General features: G+C 35.0%; 1 protein-coding gene across 1 annotated transcript in view; it reads right to left on the minus strand.

The window, feature by feature from the left end:
• Ddx10 (DEAD-box helicase 10) overlaps positions 1–21,469 on the minus strand; it is a 171,263-nt gene that overhangs the window by 102,009 nt on the left and 47,785 nt on the right. The window lies entirely within an intron of this gene.

Genomic DNA, 21,469 nt, shown 5'->3' on the forward strand with positions numbered 1-21,469 from the left:
TGGTTATTTTAGAAGTATCTTTTAGATAGTTTGAAAAAACGTTTATGCACTATGAATTCCCGACACTAGTGAGAGTAAACAGAAGAAAGCCCAAGTGAGAATTTAAGAAGTCTATGAAATTAAGAGGGCAGTAATACCGTGCCTCAGACAGCAGCAACCTCCCTGAACCACTCCTATAGTGCACATCCTAATCTGGATGCAATGAAATGAAATCAGAGAAAGAAATACAGACTCTCCTTTGAATCGATTAACTCATCAAGTACTCTGCAAGTCACAGTGAAATACAAGGCCACTAAACTTGTGCTCTGGATATAGGCATGTATTATAGAGAATTCTGTTCAAAAATAAATAGGACTACAACTATTATGTGTTGACTTTAAAACAAAACATAAAGTTGAAACAGAAAAATGATCAACAAGTTGAAGAAAAAAGATTCATATATACCAGTTGCTCTGTGACTAGAATGTCTTTGAGGCATGATTCAAAGATATTCTATCAATGGGAATCATATTATTATACATACAAGGGGGGAAAAAACAGCAGATCCTTCTGTCAATACTTAAGGAACACTTAGAATAATGTCAGTTCTCTAAAAAATGAAGGAAAAAGGAACCTCACTGTGAACCATATCAGCATGAAAATAACAAAATATTTCCTATGTAACATGAAGGCAGAAATGCATAGCATTCTACATATATTAAAACAATTTTGATTTGTTCAGCAATAGGCACTGATCTTCAACTGCTGAGAGGCATCCCTGAAGAAAATGCATACTTCAGATACAGGATTTGGAAGACTGCAGCTGTCTTACCTGATAATTCAATTACTTTAGAAGTATCTTTTAGATAGTTGAAAAAAAAAAAACAAAAAAACCTAATAGATTCAGAAACCAGAAAGCCTTCTTTCTGTAGTCTAGCTTTCACAATACCAAAATGTACTATGTAGGCTGCCAAGGGAGTAAAGCAATCAATAGTCCTATCCAGCTGTGACATCAATAAACTATAACAACGACCGGTACAGGAAGATATCCCTAAAGGTACAATAGTGGCACACCTATCTTTCAGTAATGAACACCTGTCTAATTGGACTTAAGGTCCATTCAATAGGAGGGAATGTTCAACCTCAAGAGGGACATCTATAAAACCCCCTCCCCAAGGCTCAGGAAATACTGTGGAAGGAAGTAAGGAGGGATGTAAGAGCCAGAGGTTAGGGAGGACTAGAGTAAAACAGTGTCTTGTGGACATCACAAGATTGCCACACTCATAAAGTGACAGTACCTGGGTTGCCTGCACAACATCATGCCAATCAACATTCTAGCATGGAGGCAGAGTTCATGAGCACCCACCCCTAACTACAGAGATATGGAGAGTTGATAGCTTCCTAGAGGGACAAAAGGTAAGTTTTCTCTAAGGGTGTGACCCTTGGTAGATCAACCATGCTCAAATGAATGACCCCACACCCAGGAGTATACAGACAGCACAAATTGGACTTGAAATGCTATATATCTATCTCTATCCATAGATATGTATATAGAGATAGATAGATAGATAGACAGACAGAAGATAGACAGATAGATAGACAGATAGACAGATAGATAGATACATACATACATACATACATACATACATACATACATACATACATACATAGACAGAAGAAAGAAAGAAAGAAAGAAAGAAAGAAAGAAAGAAAGAAAGAAAGAAAGAAAGAAAGAAAGAAAGAAAGAAAGACAGGCAGACAGTTGTGGTTGTTGGTGGTGGTGGTGGTGTTGTATAACTTTGTTTTTAGAGACAGGGTTTCTCTGTGTAGCCCTGGCTGTCTTGGAACTCACTCTGCAGACCAGACTGACCTCAAACTCACAGAGATCAACCTGCCTCTGCCTTCCATGCTGGGATTAAAGGCATGAACTAACATGCCCAGCTATTAATGTGCTTATTTTTTAAGAGGGGGAAAAATATGTCAGTAAAGAGGTAGAAGTAGATCTGGGAGAAATTGGAGGAAGAGTGGGGAGTGAATATGATCAAAATATATTGTATGAAATTTTCAAATGATAGAAATTATATTTAAAATGAAGTTAAAAGTTTAGAAACTTATCAGGCATGGTGATATACACATGTAACCCCGGCACTCCTAAGGTTGAGGCATGAAGCTCAAGGCCAGCCTGGGCTACATGGGCAGACTTTGTCCAAAAAGAAAAATTGATCAAGGTCTAATAAAGGTGCATTATTCCTTTTCAGCAGATTTTTTTAAATAAATACAAGTTTAGAAAAAAAACATTGCTTTTGGAATTCCTGTGGTTTGGTTTTTTTGTTTTGTTTTGTTTTGTTTTGTTTGGGTTTTGGTTTTTTTCATTCTAATGCCAAAAATACACTGAAGGTATCTGTTAAAAGCACAACACAGGAAACATTTCAAATAACCTCTGGAATTCCTAATATGGCAATCCTATTCAGAAAATGAAATTATGGAGATTTAAAGTAGCTTATACTGACTGGGTCATAGTGTCCATTCCTTTTTCTCTCCCTATGCTGTTCACATCTATTTCACAATCTCTAGAAGTTTTACCAGAGATCAAAGCTGGCTTGACAGACCTCAGTCAGAATTTATGTCTATACCTTCTATAAAAAAAAAAAAAAATACACTCATTGCCTTTTTTCTAACTTCTTAGCATTTTTTGAAACCTTAAATTATTCAGTAACGATGACTGTTTCCACTGTTCTCTCTAGGATCCAAGCATACAATTCTGTGACACCAAATTTAACTCTTCATTATTTTAGATAAAGATGTAAAGAGACAAGTACATGGTATTAAGGAGAGGAGCAAATTTTTTTAATCCATGTTTGATGCATATCTAGAAAATTACTCTTGGAGTAAAACATCAATCAATCAATTATTTCAGTGCACTTGAAATTAGTTAAGAAATAAGGAGTCACTAATAATTAACTTTCATTTTGATGTATTTGACCATTTTTCTAGTTAGATTATAAAGAATCCCACTAAAATAATTTACTGCAAAGATTATTGGAGAATTAAGATGCCCACATAGTTCACAGCATTAAAACCCCCTGAACTGAATAAATTATTAAGATTAAGATTGATTTTAGCCGGGCGGTGGTGGCGCACGCCTTTAATCCCAGCACTGGGAGGCAGAGCCAGGTGAATCTCTGTGAGTTCGAGGCCAGCCTGGGCTACCAAGTGAGTTCCAGGAAAGGCGCAAAGCTACACAGAGAAACCCTGTCTTGAAAAACCAAAAAAAAAAAAAAAAGATTGATTTTAGTAGGTGAAAACTTTTCCTATTACTACAGCACTTGTAATAAAAGTCAAAAGTGAAATGTTTTTACTGCACAAAATGTTCTTTTCTTTAACTTTGGATGCATATGTCTAATGCTCAAAATAAGGTCAACTTATTTGCTCTCCAGTAGAGCTTTATAATGTCTTCTATAAAGTGATTATGGCAAATCATTAGAGTTTGGAACAAATGGTTTAAAAAGGTTACCTCTGACTCACACCTGGTAGGTTGAAATATTAATGTTCTCAATAGTTAAGAGAATCAGTAAATTATTCAGACTGAGTAAATGAACCGTTACCCATGTACACTACTGGGACCATCAAAAGTACTGCCAGCTATGACTTGCTAATAATTTTTCACCTTAATACATGTAGGCCTTCATTTTTTTAATAATTTAAGAAAATCAAGAACAGCAAGTTCGATCCAAAAGGGCTATTATTCTAATCCAACTGCCAGAAAGGCAATTTAGAAGTACCAGTGAATAATAAATATCAATAATGCTCACTTATAATGAAAAGTACAAACTCAAACTTTGATTTTTAATATATTATTGCTGAAAATGTCATATACATTTACTTAATGATATATTAACTTTATTTCCTACTCATAGTACATGGTTTCTCATGGTTTCTACATTATGCTTTTATCAAATATATGTTGCAGGGAATCTGTATGTATAGATCTCCATGCTATCAGTGTTTCATTACTTCTTATGTAACACTGCTTCCTCCAACTTATTCCTACCTCAAAAGGCAGAAGTCAAAGGAACCTAAGTTGGAGCAGGAACACCACCACTAGAGCTGCTGAAATGCTTTACAAAGGCAACAAGTCTAAATTTATGCTTGGCCCTTTCTCTACAATCCTTATCGTGGTAATCCATGGTCAACAGTTTTTCCAAGTGTTCCACCTAACAAGGAGCTCTCATCAGAAACAAATCACTGAGAGCAACACAACAATGTAGAGGTAGACTCACCTAGCCAGAAGTTTACTACAAGGTACTTTGAGTCCAAAACATTTTTCAAGTTGGCGCTAACAGCCATTTAGAAAAATTAGAATCAGAGAACCAAAAGTATTATTCCAGTTCTAACAGCCACTACCAAGCAAAATAAACTCTCTCAGACCAAATAAAGAAAGAAAGAATGGTTACCTCCAGACTACTGTTCTCCAAAAGAAAGAAAAAGGTGTGTACAGAACAGAATTATTTTCATAACAGACTTAAAATGGTCTTCCTGAAAAGCATCCCTGCTTTTAGTTCTCAATGAAGTTGAAAAAAAGATCTACTGGCTCACTCTTTGATAGCTGCTCATACCATCCCTTAATTATGAAAAGAGAATGCAAAAAACTAACCAAGTTCTTTGAGATCGTGTCATATGCCATAGTAAAATGAAATGGAAAATGTTTGAAAACTTTTCATTTCATACCTTGTACTTGTACAATTTTGTTTAATTAAACACATGCTGTGGCAAGTAGTGGGTATAAAAATTAGGGTTTTTTACATAGCTAGAAATATACTAACACATGCTTAGTGAAACAATTACTTGTTTATTCAATTTTCTACTCCTGATAATTTTTTCAACCAATTTTAGTGAATGGCTCTGCCCATTAAAGAAAGAATATACAGCAATGGCTAAAATAAAGCTTAATGTTAATGTTAACTTGACAGAATTTAGCATCATCTGGAACATGAGCCTCTGGGCATGCATGTGAAACAAGCCAGCACAGATAGCTGGTGGATGAAAAGGACAAGACAATGGTTTACCCCCTCCCTCCCCACAGAAAGAAGTTCAGTGCTGCTGATCCTTGCTTTTAGCCAAAAGTATTAACACTTCTCACCTAGGAAAAAGTGAAATAAGTTCATATTTCCTTTCATCATTATTTCTAATAGTGTATTACAGAAAACAAATACAGTCCTATTACTGCACTTTTCCCATCTTAATATTTTACAAAACCAAAAGCTTTATTTAAGTTTGTTTCAATATTTGATATGCATTTACTTATGGTATTTTAAATCCCTTCTAAATTGTAACATAAATTTTTTAAAATGAAACACACATTATCAAAGATCTTGAATACCCACTGACATGAATTTACACTACATGTCAGTTTACTTACCACCAAGAATCTCGTTCGGTATTAAATGATACACATTTCCTCCTACCAATCATAAGGATAAGGTAAACAAGGAATGTGGGCTGAGAGGCTAAGAAATAATGGAAATGTGATGGTATCACCATGTTTTAAAAAGTAGCAGTGCCGGGCGGTGGTGGCGCACGCCTTTAATCCCAGCACTTGGGAGGCAGAGCCAGGCGGATCTCTGTGAGTTCGAGGCCAGCCTGGGCTACCAAGTGAGTTCCAGGAAAGGCGCAAAGCTACAGAGAAACCCTGTCTCGAAAAAAAACCAAAAAAAAAAAAAAAAAAAAAAAAAAAAAAGTAGCAGTAACAGTGAGGGGCACAGCTAAGGTTGCTGTGGTACCCAGGCATAAAATAGGGAAGTTGGACAGCCAAATTAAATGTGGTTTGAACCTTGCCAGGTAGATGGGGTAGAAAGGTAAAAAGACAATGTAACTAAATGTACTATTGCTGAAGAATTATATATACAACAGAGAAGATGTGCTGGGATATCTTTCTGTATGCTGTGATTGTGTTGCTTTGATTGATTAATAAATAAAATGCTGACTGGCTGGTAGCCAGGCAGGAAGTATAGTATAGGAGGGACAAGCAGAGAAGAGAATTCTGGGAAGTGAAAGACTGAGTCAGGAGATGCTGCCAGTCGCTGCCATGAGTAACAAGATGTAAAGTACCAATAAGCCACAAGTAATGTAGATTATAGATTAATAGAAATGGGTTAATTTAAGATATAAGAACTAGATAGAAAGAAGCCTGAGCCTTTAGGCAAACAGTTTAAATAATATAAATGTCTGTGTCTTTATTTGGGTCTGAGTGGCTACGGCCTGGACAGGACTGGAGATAACTCCAGCTACAGAAGATAAAAGACAGGAAGAAGGCTGAAGCTAACAGATGATCAGGAAAACATAAAACAAACTGAGAATAACTAATAAGGGCCAGAAAGCAAATAAATTAAGGTCAGAGAAATTATCAGGTGATAAAATATAACTACCCTGGTTTTCAACAGGTCTAACATACATGTATGTCACATACACATATTGAAATATTAAATTATACCTTACAAATATGCAATTATATGTTAACTATTTTTTCTTTTAAAATAATAGTTTCTTCATGACAATAAGAGATATCAAGAACAAAGAAATTAGAATTAGGGAAAATAAATTTCTAAGATGACAAACAGTTCTGGGAGTAGAGTTAATGAGTTTGGTCAAATCTAAACAGAATCACAAGACAATTAAGAGAAACTTCATTATTAAGGCAGCTAAATTTTGTTTTGTTTTATAATCTTATTTATTTTATTTTTGTGTGTATCTGCTATGTCTACTGTGTGTGTGTGTGTGTGTGTGTGTGTGTGTGTGTGTGTGTGTATACCAGAGGCCAGAAGAGCTCACCAAATCCCCTGGGTGCTAGAGTTACAGGCAGTTGTGAACAGTCCAACATGGGTGCTGTGAACTGAACTCAGGTCCTCTAGGAAAGCAAGAAGTACTCTTAACTGCTGTACCATCTCTCCAGCCCCAAGACAGCAAAAATGTTGTTTGGTATTGACAAAGTTAAATACCCTTTTAGACAAAAACCCTTGAGGGGCACATTGGCCACTAACATATTGGCAATTGGACCTAAGAACCTTGACAAATATGGAAATTGTCATAATGAAAAGTGGCAAGTACATACATCTGCTACCAAATCCCCCAAAATAGCCTCCATTGCAAAAATATGGTTACCAGTATATTTTAACCAAATAACTGCATAAAATTATAATTAATACATATAGTTCACACAAATGGCTAGAGGAGCAACTGCATTTTTATAAATCAGACGTTCTGAGATCAAATATGAATCTTAGGAGGTTAAACATCTTTTAAAGAGACAGAAAAAGAGGCAGAGTATAGAAATGAAGGTGACTAAGAAATTCTTTGTAGAGAATGACAAGAGAGACATATGCTATAATTAGGATGCTGAAACTTACCTAAGATAAACACAAACTACAGGCTTCAAAAGGCTACACCCCTCTCTCCCCCAATGCAGCACCTTCCTCAGCTGCTTCCTCTGCCCACATCATGGGAAGAACTACTTCACAGAAAACTTCATCATAGACCAGGTTACAATCAAAATTTGTTCTACATTTACTTTATTTGTTCAAAACGTTCCTATATCAAGAGAGATCGTTAATGTGTGTTCAGGTATGTGAGGAACTACAAGAAAGATTATTCTACCAAATAAATGACTTTACAAGTTAGTTATCTTTCAACTAAGACTAATAAATTTGGAGAAACTAAAAAGGGCAGATGCTGACTGTAATTTACTAAAACACAATCACATTTTCTTCACTGTAAAGTTAGCAAAACACCTAGTGGGCATAAGAATCCATGAAGAGAGACTATGTGGATAAGTATTCTGCAATATAAGAACATCACCTTATTTGTTTTAGCCAGGCTGCACTGACGTGGGCCTCTAAAAGAAGATACCCTGAATACTGCAAAAAAGTATTGACAGGGCACTACCAGAATAGCAACCCTATAAAGATGTTACAAGAACAAATTTATAAATTTAGTACCATGTAAATCAAAGACCAAGTAAAATCTGTATACTAAACCAACAGACAAATTCAACTACATACAAAAACCTAAATAAATAGCACTGAAATAAAGTACCCAGCAAAAGCACAGGCTCAATTTAAAATGCTCTCTAACCTATTCCATGCACTCATTCTCACACTTATTAATAAGAGTTCATTATGGTTTTAATCTGATGAATGCAGTTGAAGAATACACTATGATCTCAGTGAGCTTTACATCTACATGTATGTAGGACCATATGTGCACTGGTATAACTTCTTTTAGGTAAGCACCATCCAGCAGTCCATGAGCATTCTTAGTAAACAATCTGTGGTTGAATTATTGCCAAGTCAACATATTTCTTTTTAAATCAGCCAACACAAATCACATTCACCAAAGCTTACTATAAATTAGCAATCCTATGGTCTGAACGGCATCTTTAAAACAGAAAAATATAGGAAGACTAAAAAGAAAATCAGTATAGCCAGTAGCGAAGTATTAAAAAAACAGTCAACTTCCCATGGCCTTGGAATAGTTTTCCTTCATGTCAGAATTAAAGAAAAACAACCTAAAGTGAAAACAACCAGTATTTGTCAAGTACAATTATTTAACTACCTGAATGATCCTTTGAGCTAGTGTTAACATTAGTCCCTGTTTCCAACCTAAGAAATATTTCTTAGAATTCATAGCTTATACATAGCTGAGTTAAGAGCTAAATACTTGAAGTTTTACAGCTGAGTCAACATTAACTAGTCCCCTATACTGTCTCATTAAAAAAAGAAAAAAAAAAAGAAAGAAAAAAAAACCTTCTCCATGTAATGACCTGAAGAGTCATAATGGGACAAAGAGGAAAATTACTCATAAATATCTACAAGCTCAATTGGCTCAGAAATAAGTGCAAATAAATAAATAAATAAACTGTGAAGAGAAAAGCAGTATTTTAGGCTTTATGGCAGGGAGAGGGGGTGGGGGAGGGGCAGCTAAAAATAAGGGCTATTTGTAGGATCATATGGTACCTAATACAGTAGAAGATTTCTAAATTATATACATATATGAAGGTGATCTAAATGGAATCCAAATAACAGGGAGACAGAGCCCAAACTGGACATCTCTTGTCAACAAATGAAGCCTCCAGTTTTGAGAATGGGTTACATCTAATCAAGTTGTTGGCCCCATGGGAACCCCCAAACAACCCAGGCTGTTGCCAATGCTACTGATCGCTCTCCACAAACTGATGGCAAGGCCCTAGTGCTGAAGACAACATCTACAAAACTCACTGAACATGAAGAAGTCAAGCTGGTGCCTACACAGAGCCTTCACCCCTATATTCTAGTGTGTATGGTACTGGAAGGTACTGGGCAGGCTACCAAAGGAAAAGGTAAATAATAACCTTAGATCTACAGTGATGACCTGCATGTAAGACGCACTAGTGCAATAGAAGCACAAAGCTTATGGGACTAACCAACCAATATCTGATCAGATTTAAGGCCCACTGCATGAGATGGAACCCATTTCCCTAAAACTGCTTGGGTGGCCAAGAACCTGAAACTAGACAGCCCAGGTACCAAAGGGGAAATCAAATACTACTGATCTGCTAAAGGAATGTAGCAATAAAATGATTCCTAATGACATTCTGCTATGCTTATAGATCAGTGTCTTAGTCATCACCAGAGAAGCTTCCTCCTGCAGTAGATGGGAACAAACATACGTATAAAATAACAAAATAAATCTTTAAAAAAAAAACTTTAGGTTTTTTTTTCTTTTTTCTAGAGCTGAGGATTGAACCCAGGGCCTATAGGCAAGCACTCTACCACTGAGCAAATCCCCAACCCCCTTTAAATTTTTTAAAAGGGTATTTCATTACTTTATTTATCCATTATGGATGTGATACATGTGATAAGACATGCATGTGAAAGTTAAAGGACAACTTTCAGGAGCCCATCCTCTCCTTCCTTCACATGGGTCTTGGGGATCAAACTCAAGCCAGGAAGCTGAGTGGAAGCAAGCACCTTTACCTACTGAGCTATCTCAACAGTTGCAGCTCAGTATCTTTTAGGAAATTAATAGAAAATCTGGGATTCACATCTGCCATTAGTTTCGTGTTAATACATTTGGAAAGTAAATCTTCAATATAAGTATAATCAAAGTAAAACCTTTAATATAAGTATAATCAATATAGGCTACTCTGTGACTTTGAGTTTGAACAACACCTACCCAAACGAAAGATGAAACAAACTACTATAGCATCATTCATTGCTAAAAATACTGAAACAAAAGATCTTGAGATTAGCTTTCCTGATTGTTTCCCAAAGAAAAAAATAAATGGCATCCCAACTGACTCCTTCATAACAGAATCTAAATATAGCTTCTCATCAATTACAACTTTCAAAGAAACAGCTGTACTTGATACAGATTTTGAAAATGTTAGCTTCAATCATAACTAGACTCTAATCAGTCTTTTAAAAAAGAAGTTACAAGTCCAAGACAGAAATCATTTTATACAGTATTTCCAGAATTGTCCACCATAGTAAATGAAAGGCTGAAAAGTTCTATGTAAACTTTCAGCAAAATACAGTGCTCAAATATTTGTTTTACCTTATTCTCCTACCAATAAAACACCCTACAAAATTGTAAATGGTTACTATAATAATAATAATCTTGCAAGAGAATCTCTGTTTCATTAAAATTAAACTAGTTGAAATGCTGTACTCTTTAAATGGTTAAATACTTAAGTTCTGATATGAACTCGTTTGTGAAAAATAATTTCATTAACAAAATCTTACACATAAAATACGATTCATTGAATTTACTTCATAATGTCTTGCATGTGCTGTATGTACTACCATTTACAAAGCCAACCTGCAGCAGTGCTATCTCTAGGAAATGTAAGGAGAGAAAGCCAAGGAATCATACAAAGCATTTAATAGGAAACTTAAATCTTCACTTTTTTAAGAATAAAAGGGTCAGCCTATGACCTTTAACTACCAAAAACACTTCAAATTTTTACCCGATAAAATTCAGTTAGTAAACTGAAGCACATGAATTAAATATCATAGCAATGCTCCATCCCTTTAGTGACTCTCATCAGTAATAGAGACTGCTGGAACATTGTCCAACTATTAACAGCTTAATCAAAGCAGCTATGGTTGCCCAGACCTCTCTCATAGGATAAGGGGAAAAGTCACTATCACCTAAACTGAGATTTCTTACAGCCACTCTCTTCCCATACCTCAGCTATGTATAATTCTGTCCAGCTCTATACTGTTGTCTCTGGAGGTGCTAGAATATATCAAAGATAGAAGGTTAACCTAAAGGAGGATGCCATCCATCTATGCAGCTGATGGAAGATTGTCACCTGTGTTGCAGTGAGACTGTTCAATGATTCAGATACACGGGGGTCAACCATCCTCCTGTAAGGAAACCCAGTAAGCTCACTGCTCACCAAAAGCTTTTGTTGATCTATCTAAATAGTGTCCTAGCTGGGATGAATAGATGTTTGTTCATGTCTCCTCAGAAAAACTCACACAAGTATAATATTTGATATACAGTGCATAATGATAACTTGTATTGTTAGCACTACTCTAGCCTTCAAAATATCTAGACATTAATTTCAATAATCCATATGCTACCCATTCTACTTCTCATTAGTACTTCATTAGTATTAAACAATGTTCATCATTGTTAATGTAACAGCTGAGGGGCCAAAAACAGATAATTAGCAATGGCACTGTTTTAAAACCTTAAACATACACAATTCCTTACTATTTTATGTTTCTGAACATGTTCTATTGATTTCTATTTTAATTCAACTATGATTGGAGTATACACTGTTCATTCATTCAACCCTTCAAAATGTTTTGAAATGTTTAATGACCCAGTATATCACTCCTTCACTTTTTAGATAAGATCAGGTATATGACCAAGTACTCAGTGCATTAGAAATATATCATATGCTGGAGAGATGGCTCAGAGGTTAAGAGCACTCACTACTCTTCCAGGTCTTGAGTTCAATTCCCAGCAACCACATGGTGGCTCATAACCATCTGTAATGAGATCTGATGACCTCTTCTGGCCTGCAGGGATGCATACAGGCAGAATACCATATACATAATAAAAAAAAAAAAAAGAAAGAAAGAAATATATCATACAAACTAAGAAATAAGCACTCTGAAGTTGCTAACTATGGTGTTCTCCAACATCAATTAGACTAAAATAGTTAATAATGTAGCCCAGATTCTCAGTGCCTTTGAATGTCTTCTTCTTTTTTAATCAGTTTCTCTATCAGTCGCTAACAAAACAAAGTTAAAATTTTCTTATCATGATTTGGAGCTTTCCACTGTTTATGGCTCTTCCAGAAGTGTGACTCATTCTCCAGCAACTTTGTTCACTGCCCCTTTCCTCGAAACAGCAACCAAAAAATAAGTAAATTTTAAAATAATTTCTTTTTTTTTTTTTTTTTTCGGTTTTTCGAGACAAGAGTTTCTCTGTGTAGCCTTGGCTGTCCTGGAACTCACTCTGTAGCCCAGGCTGGCCTCAAACTCACAGAGATCCTCCTGCCTCTTCCTCCCGAGTGCTAGGATTAAAGGCGTGCACCACCACTGCCCAGCCTAAAAAAAAAATAAAATTAAGAAAAAATCCTAACTTCTACAGGAGTTTGTCTCTCGTGATGGTACTATGACTCATTCTCAGGACTAAGTCAGTAAGACACGAAATCTACCCTACCCAATGCTAGCCTTTTCTAGGAATATCTTTTTTTTTTTTTTTTTAATTTCATGTGTATGGATGTTTCTCTAGCATGTATGTGTGTGCTATATAGTGCCCTCAGAGGCCAGAAGAAGGCATCAGATCCCCTGAAACTGGAGTTACAGATAGTTGTGAGCCACCATGTGGGTACTAGGAGTGCAAGTAAGGATCCTCTGAAGAGAAGGCAGTGCTCTTAACTGCTGAGCCATCTCTCCAGCCCTCTTTCTTGACAATTTTGTTTGCCCTTTAAAATCTGCTTACTTTTGCTCATTCTAAAGTACTTAAGTTTTGCATTTCGTCCAAAATTGCATTCTATTTTCAAGATGTTCAATCTATTAGAAGCTTATTCCACCACATCCAAAGTTATTACACAAATGTTTCTTCAATCTTACTTTACATGTGTATGTTTACTGTTTTCTGAAGTACAGTGTATACAGGATACAGTACCCAGAAAAGGCCAGGAGCCATAGAAGACTGATAAGCATGGTATCACCTGGAGCAATTCCACAAATCAGTAACTTGAAAATTAGAATATATTACACAAGAGAAAGTTCATTAACAGTACTGATTAACTCTTTAAAATCATTTTGATAGCTATTTTGGGGGATACATTTGAGAAAATCCACTGGGTACTGAATTAACAACCCAAGGGACAGAATAAGGGGGGAAAAGTAGTAGGAATAAAACAAGGAAGAATGGGACTGGGTCAGAGATATATATTAATAGGTAAACAAGCTCCACAGAAATTAAAAAGCAATGTTTAAGAAGAGGCCACAAAACATTTTGCTTCCAAAATCCTCAATCTAAAAATATAGCATTTCTTTGCCATGTTTCTTACGTTCCTTACTATCATCCTGATTCACCTGAGAAATAGGAAATTAGTAACCATGTCAAAATTCATCTAAAACATACTAGATATAGGTCTCAGCAATCACTGTACTCTGGCCAAATCAGTTAAAGTTCAATTTATCTTTCTAGCTAATAGAGAAATCTAGGAATTACTATCAAATGATCAGTTTGCACAAAATAAGAAACCCATTTGCTATTAATTATTTAAACATGGACTAGGCTGACCCACCTTAAGTGATTTAATATATAAAATCACATATAACAAAAAAAGCTAAGTGACTCCTATGCATCTGTCAAGCTGAAACTGATACACTGGAATCTCTGGCACAACCAATTCAACTTCACTCTCTTACATGTATATTCACAATCAACCTAGTTTCCAGCCATAACACATTTTCATCCTCAAGTCTTTCCTTGTTCATGATATATCCTTGCTTAAAAGCCCTTATAACTACAATTATTAGCAAAGTCCTTTTTAAAGGCTCAATTCCTGTCTTCACAGACCCTTACATACTCTCCTTCCAAATACTTCTTTAACATACACAAGCGAACAAGTATTCCTTTAATGTGTATGCTCTGTATCATCAATCAAACTTATAAACAAAGGCCAAAGGCCTCAGTGCACATGAAAGAAAGACACACACCCCAAAAAAAACCACAATGCGGTAATACTTTATACACACTAAAATAGTAATAACCAAGATAATACGTAATGGCCAGCAACGTGAGGATATGGAAGAATAAATAGGAGCCCTCATATACTGCTGATAAGTGTGCAACACTTTGGAAAGCAATCTAACAACTCAAGTCATAGCATAGAACCAGCACTGGACTCAGCACTCCTTGAATATTTCCAATAATAAATATCAATGCCCACCTAAAAGTATTTATCAATATACTTCCAACAGTATTATTTATAAATGTCAAATTACCTAGTCCAAGGGATCTAACACTCTCACACAGACATACATGCAGGCAAAATACCAATGCACATAAAATAAAAAATAATAATAATAAAGTAAAAATCATTTTTAAAACAGAAAAGAAGATGACCTCATGCTCCAAATAAGCATTGGTGTCTATCTGGTAAAGATACTGCAGAGAGGGCTAGGGGAGTGGTAGGATAGGGGTAAGTGAATAATTTAGACACACAGCTGTAACAAAATATCTGAGACCAATTGTGGACTTAGAAGAGCAAATCTCTGAAACCTACCTATGATATATTCAGTAGTAGTTGCTGGTAAGAGAGAATGAAACAAAAAATGAAAAAAACAAAAAGGGAAGGCAGAGACAAGCAGAAAGACAAGAGACAGAAAAGGTTTAGTCCCTGCATCAGAATCATCACTTCAAAGTTGGAAATTTTACTAAAAGTGTGCTTACAAATAAGCTCTGAAGTTAGCTAAGCTGTGCCAATAGTGGGTTCTTAGAACCAATATGAAAATACAAGTAAGATCTAGGATCAACTCTACAACATAATAAAACAACTTGTGAGAATAAATCAAATCTTAATTAAAACTGGCATGTGTGCTGTTAAGTTTCAAAATGGCACTGCTGAGTAAAAATGGAATCCAGCCAATCATATGGATATAGAATGTAAAAGATGAAAAACTACACGCTTATACATATATGCTGATCAGATTTTATGTCAACATGGCACAAACTGTAACCATCTGGAAAAAGGGAAGTCAACTGAGAAACTGCCTCCATCAGATCTGCCTGCAGAGAAGTCTATGGGGCATTTCCTGTGACCTTTGACATGTTATTTAAAAGTGTTTGTTTTGTTTTGTTTTTTATTCCTGCCTCTATGAGATTTTAGATAGCATCATTTACTTGTCATGGTTAAAAAGAGAGAACTTGCCTGAGTGTGGTAGTTATGGTTTAAACAGGGTGATCCCTTGAGCCTAGGATTTCAAATCAAGTCTAGAAAACAAGACCCCATCTCAAAAAAATACATCATTAAAAATGAGTTTATAACAAACATATTTGGTATACAATGCCAAATAAATATTGTTATAGTATCAGTGATATAATCACTCGACAACTTCTCTGCATTCCTATTATTTCCACTGAATCCCAGCTTCAATTAGTTTGGAAAATATTTTTTTCCCAAGGAAAAAGAAAAAGAAAAAAAAAAAGATTTGAAAAGTTTAGACTATAAGTAATGAAACCAATTCTCTAACATATTTGGTATGGTATCTACAAACAAAATTCTACAGACATACTTGAACAAAAGTAACAGTGTCTACGAAAGCACTCAATCTCCCACAGGGAATATGATCACTTAGACATTTAAGCAGTAATATTATTTCTTATTCTATGTCTCAAAAACCCAAAAAGAAAAAAAGCAACCTCCACTAAGTGATGGCTGAACTACAGAAGTAAAATCTTTTAAAAATGTAACAGATAAAATGGAAAGTTGATTAAAATTGTAGAGCTAAAAATCACATTCAAAACCAACTGCCTTCAAAAGATAATAAAGAATCAAAAATATATTAGCTAAGCTGTTAACATGAACCCTGAAGAGCCCAGGAATACGGGAAAAAAAAATCATACGCTTGTAGCCTATATGCATATTTCTGAGTGTATTAGGACTGATAGCCACTTTGACCCTCTGCCCTACATTCTCCCAGGCAGGGGAAAAGGCAATTTAAATGAACCCACAACTATGTAAACATTTTAAACTAACACCTTGTAATCAAAAGCTGTACATCCTGGATCCCCCTCCATCTCTGAGGTGCCTGGAGAGTGCTAACTCAAGACACTGAGACACACAAAATTCCATAAATCCCAATATGTACTCTTTGCCCTGTGTATAACCTTTGGCTATAAAAAGGAGCTTGTAGCCCTTCCTTGGCGCTACAGAGTCAAATAATTCTCTGTAGTCCTAACTAGTTAGAAGCCTCCCCTAAGCTCGTGGTGTTTTTGAATAAAGATGTTTCTGGTTTACAGACTTTGGTGGTGTGTTCCCTGTTATTTGCAAAATTCCAGGACCCAACAAACCCCTAAAATGCTTATTTTAAAAATTCAAGGACAAAGATGAAGTAAAGCAGGGAGAAGAATCATTAATTTCAATTCTTGTTTTTATGTAATACTAGGCAATGTGAAGTAACAGAAAAAATTTTCCTTGATCAGTGTCTCAAAACCTCATTAATGGCCCCTAAATGCTTGTCACATCTGATAAAGATGCCATAATATTTCAAATTCCTAGTTTAAAATGTTAATGTTTAGGAACTAGAGAAATGTTCTTCCAGAGGCTCCAAGCTTAGACCCAAGCACTCACACTGTAACTGAAAACCACCTGCTATTCCATATTCCAGCTCGAGGGGAACCAATGACCTCTTCTGGCTTCCACAAACACCCACACACCCTTGTGCTCACAGAAGCATGTGCATGTGTGTGCATACACACACACACACACACACACACACACATACACACACACACAAATGCACATTTTAAATGTATTTTTTGGATAATTTTTTGAGTTAGAAAGAAAACATGTTTATTTTTACTTGCAATTCTGGTCTAGGGTAAAGAGGGGCCATATCTGGTAATGGAAAAATAAAATTTTTATACTGTGATAGAGAAACCATAAATTATTACCTAAATTACAAACTGGACCTGCTCTATCATTTAGAACCAGTAAATTATTTATGTCCCTGCTTACAAAAATTCAATAATGCCTTTCAACTATTCTTATATAGCTTCAAAATGCCAATTTTCTACGAATAAAGCTAAAAAGGAGTTCTAACAAGCTGTTACTATCCAATAGTGGTATAAATAGACAATAATATAGGGAGTGTGACAGCGATCAACATGACTATTCTGTTAGATTATTTGACAAAATAAAGCAAAAGCCTTTAAAATATATAGTATCCAGACAGGTCAAGAGAGAAAATAAATTTTCTTTCTGAGAACAGAAACAAAGGTCCCTAACAAAATATCTACCATTAAATAGAATCCAGCACTATAATAAAAGAAAATATGCTCAAGTGAAGTTTGTTTTCACAGGAATTTAAACTAGCTCATTATTAGGGGTAGAAAATAATCAATATAGTATATCAACAGACTAAAAACCATCATGTGATTACTTTAATAATTATAGAAAAACATGACAAAATTTATCATCCATTTATAGTTAAAAAATATTACTGGACTAGGAATCATATGGAAATTTCCCAATCTAATAAAACAAAACCAACTGGAAGCTAATTTCAGATACAAATGTCAATCTGAGTGCCTTTCCCATCTGAGATCAAGAACAACGTTTTGTTATCTATCCTTACCTCTTCCATTCTTAAGAGCCTAATCAGTTATAATCAGGCAAAAAAAAATGAAACAAGATGTACAGAAGGTAAAAATAATTATTATTTTGGTGTTTACAAATAAAGGTGATTAAATCAATTACAGAGATAACTTCAAGGAACTCCCAAAAAAAAATGTCACCAGAATAGGTCAGTTTAAAATAACTGATACACAAAAACAAATTTTATTTCTGTATGATGGTGGCCAGAAAAAAATTACAAACTGAAATTTTTAAAGTTTCATGCAAAATAGTACAGAAAAATACCAAATAGCAAAAGACTAATCTAACAAAGTATATGTGTGGTATGAGTAAGCAATGCTGAAAGGTAGGAAAAGGAAACTTAAAAATAAGTGAAGATTATCATATTCATAGAATCAAAAAATTCAGTATTGAGGTGTCAATTGGCTCCAAATAGATTTAAAACTTCAATGCAGTTTAATGAAGACACCAGCAGGCTTCATGTACAAATCAAATAGCTAATTTTAAAGCCTATGAAAATGTAATGGCACCAAAACAGCCAACATTTATAGTGTAAAAAGGATACCAAATTGGACAACGTAAAGTAATTTAAGAGTTACTATAAAGCTACTGTAATCATGACAGATGCCATTAGTGAAAATACAAACACAGAATACAGAACAGATATCACAACATACACACACACACACACACACACACACACACACACACAGAGAGAGCGTCTGTCAACTGACTTTCAACAAGGAGTCAAGGTAATCTGATGGAAAAAGTATCATCTTTTCTACAAAAGGTAAGGGATCTATCTACTACATACCAATAAACAACAACAAAAAAGTTAAATTTAACCCCTGACTCAGAACCACTCACAAAAATTAAGTTGAAATAAATTTTAGTTCTAACTTAAAGGTTAAATCCCTAAGAGTTCTGGAAGAAAATATAGTACAAGATTTTCATAACCTTTTATTGACCACAAACTTACCAGATATGATACTTATAAATTATAAAAGATAATAAACACTTCAAATAAATCAAAATTTAATATTTCTGCTCTTTGTAAGACATAACTGAAAGAAAATACTAGTAAAACACATCTAATGAGGGATATGGATCTAGAATTCATAAATATCTCAGTCAAGTAAACAATACAATTTCTTAAAAAGCAAAAAATAGACATTTTGTCATACAAGCTATACAGAGAGCAAATACAGGGTGACAGGATGTTCACCATTAGTCATCACCAGGGAAATGCCATAAAAATTTAATAGACTTTGCTATGTAGCTGAATTTAAAAACAAGCAATATTATGAGTTTTAAAGACTCATGAATGTTCAAACGATCCATTTGGTAAAGAACTGAAGAGCTTCTCTCAAAGAAAACATATACTTACTTGCTTTACATCCTGATGTTTATCTACCCCACTAGTTTACTTACATCCCAAAGACATGAAAAAGGTTGTGCACTCATAGCTTTTGTCATAACCACCAAAAATTGTGAACAACAGTGCCTATTGACAATCCTCATACTATGCAGTAGAACTCAGCAACTAAAAGGAACAAGCTGCTGATGAATGCAGTAGACATACTTACTATATAAGCAGAAGTAGAATGAATATAGAATTAAGTACTCAAGCACAAAGTCACCAAACACACAATACTACAAACTCTATGGTTCTATCTATATGACATTCTGAAAACTGCAAAAGTCAGACCAGTGGTTGAAAATGGAATGAAGTAACTTATTACAAGGGGAATGAAGCAATGTTTTAGTGGTAAACTGTTTCACTGTGGATTGTGACAATGATTAAAACCTTTTGTCAAGCTAAAATGTACTTCATAAGAGATTTTTTACTATGTATCTGTTAGATAAATTCAACTTTGTAGAAAGGTGCTTTACAGTCAGTGTGCTATACAAATCTTTTTGATGACTCTCAATCCAGTCAAGCTGACAATCAACATCAATCATCACATTGATTTGACAGATTAGAATAAAATCCAATGTCTTATTCTTATTTCACTTATTTATTTAAAGGAGTCATAGACTTTAAATAGCTTAATTTTAAAAATATTAAAAAAATATTAAATAGCTTAATTTAAAGCAGAATAGGTCAGTACATTATTCTGCTCCAGATTTTCTCTCACCTATATAAACAGCACCTACTTCACAGGGAAGTTCAGGAAATAAATGTCATGCTTTTTATAAAACATTCCTCTCAATAAGTCAGTGCTCAATAAGCATATCTGCCACTTTGTATCTTTAGTTACTTTAAGAAACACTTTCCTAAGTTTCCCAGTTCAAAATCAGGTACTTGCTGTAACTAGCGATTTTTAGGAAGACTTTATCATATGTAAGAGTCAGGCTGAATTTTTCATACAATTCTTTCAGATCATCAAAAGTAATGAGAAATTGCTACTTAAGATACCAACTTGGTTCTCAAAAGCAAGTATCTCACTAACAATAAATTCCATGGGCTGGGGAGATGGTTCAGTGGTTTAAGAACACTGACTGATCTTCCAGGTTAGGTTCAAGGGCAGCTCACAACCGTATGTAACTCCAGTTCCAAGGGATCTGATACCCTGATACAGACATATATGCACACTAGTCCATAGGAAATAAAAATAATAGATAGATAAATTTCATGGGGATAGTAAGAGGCTCAGTAGCTAAGAACACTTGTTACCCTCACAGAGGACCCAAATTCAGTTCCCAGCAACCACATAATAGCTAGTAACCACCACTGATTCCAGTTCCAAGTTCTTCTTGCTTCCACAAATACTGCATGCATGAGATGCAGACACATATGCAGGCAAAACACTCATGCACATAAAATAAACACTCTTAAATTTAAAAAAAAAAAACTCATTTCATACTCAGAAAGATGTAAATACTAACAGCTGCTTGGAGAGAAAAAAAACAGCTTACTTCAGTGGTAGGGCCCCTGGTAGGTTGCCTTTTCTCTAGAGGACAGTTCTATACCCACAAGCATGCAGGCAACACTAAATTGACTCAGTAGGTTATATATGGAGAGAAGAGATAGATGATATAGACAGAGACACAGATGTAGATATAGATAAATTATAAGATAGATAGATAGATAGATAGATAGATAGATAGATAGATAGATAGATAGATAGACAGACAGATAGACAGACAGGGAGGGAGGGAGGGAGGGAGGGAGGGAGGGAGGGAGGGAGATGGATAGATAGATAGATAGATAGATAGATAGATAGATAGATAGACAGACAGACAGGCAATCATGGAAAGAGGCCATAATTATACATGCAGCAATTGAAAGTTGAATCTGATCAAAATAAAATGGACTCATGTATGAAGAAAAACTAATTTTTTTAAAGTGTATGTAATTACAGCTGCTCTTTACAATAATGTAGTCAGTCCATCAAGAGACTGGATGTTAAGACTCATAATGAAGGATTCTCACATCGTAACAAAAACCTCACTGCCCTCTTCAAGCCACAATCATTACTACAGCTACTTTCAAAACACAGCATCAGAAAAGCATTTAAAAAGATTGTGGCTGACAACCTCTTGAGTTTTGAAGTTAGGAAGAGTATGAGAATTCTTTGGCACTTTTCCTGTATTTAAATATGAAGAGTACACAACAAA

Source organism: Peromyscus eremicus, chromosome 7 (genome assembly GCF_949786415.1).
Source record: "Peromyscus eremicus chromosome 7, PerEre_H2_v1, whole genome shotgun sequence".
Lineage (NCBI taxonomy): Eukaryota > Metazoa > Chordata > Mammalia > Rodentia > Cricetidae > Peromyscus > Peromyscus eremicus.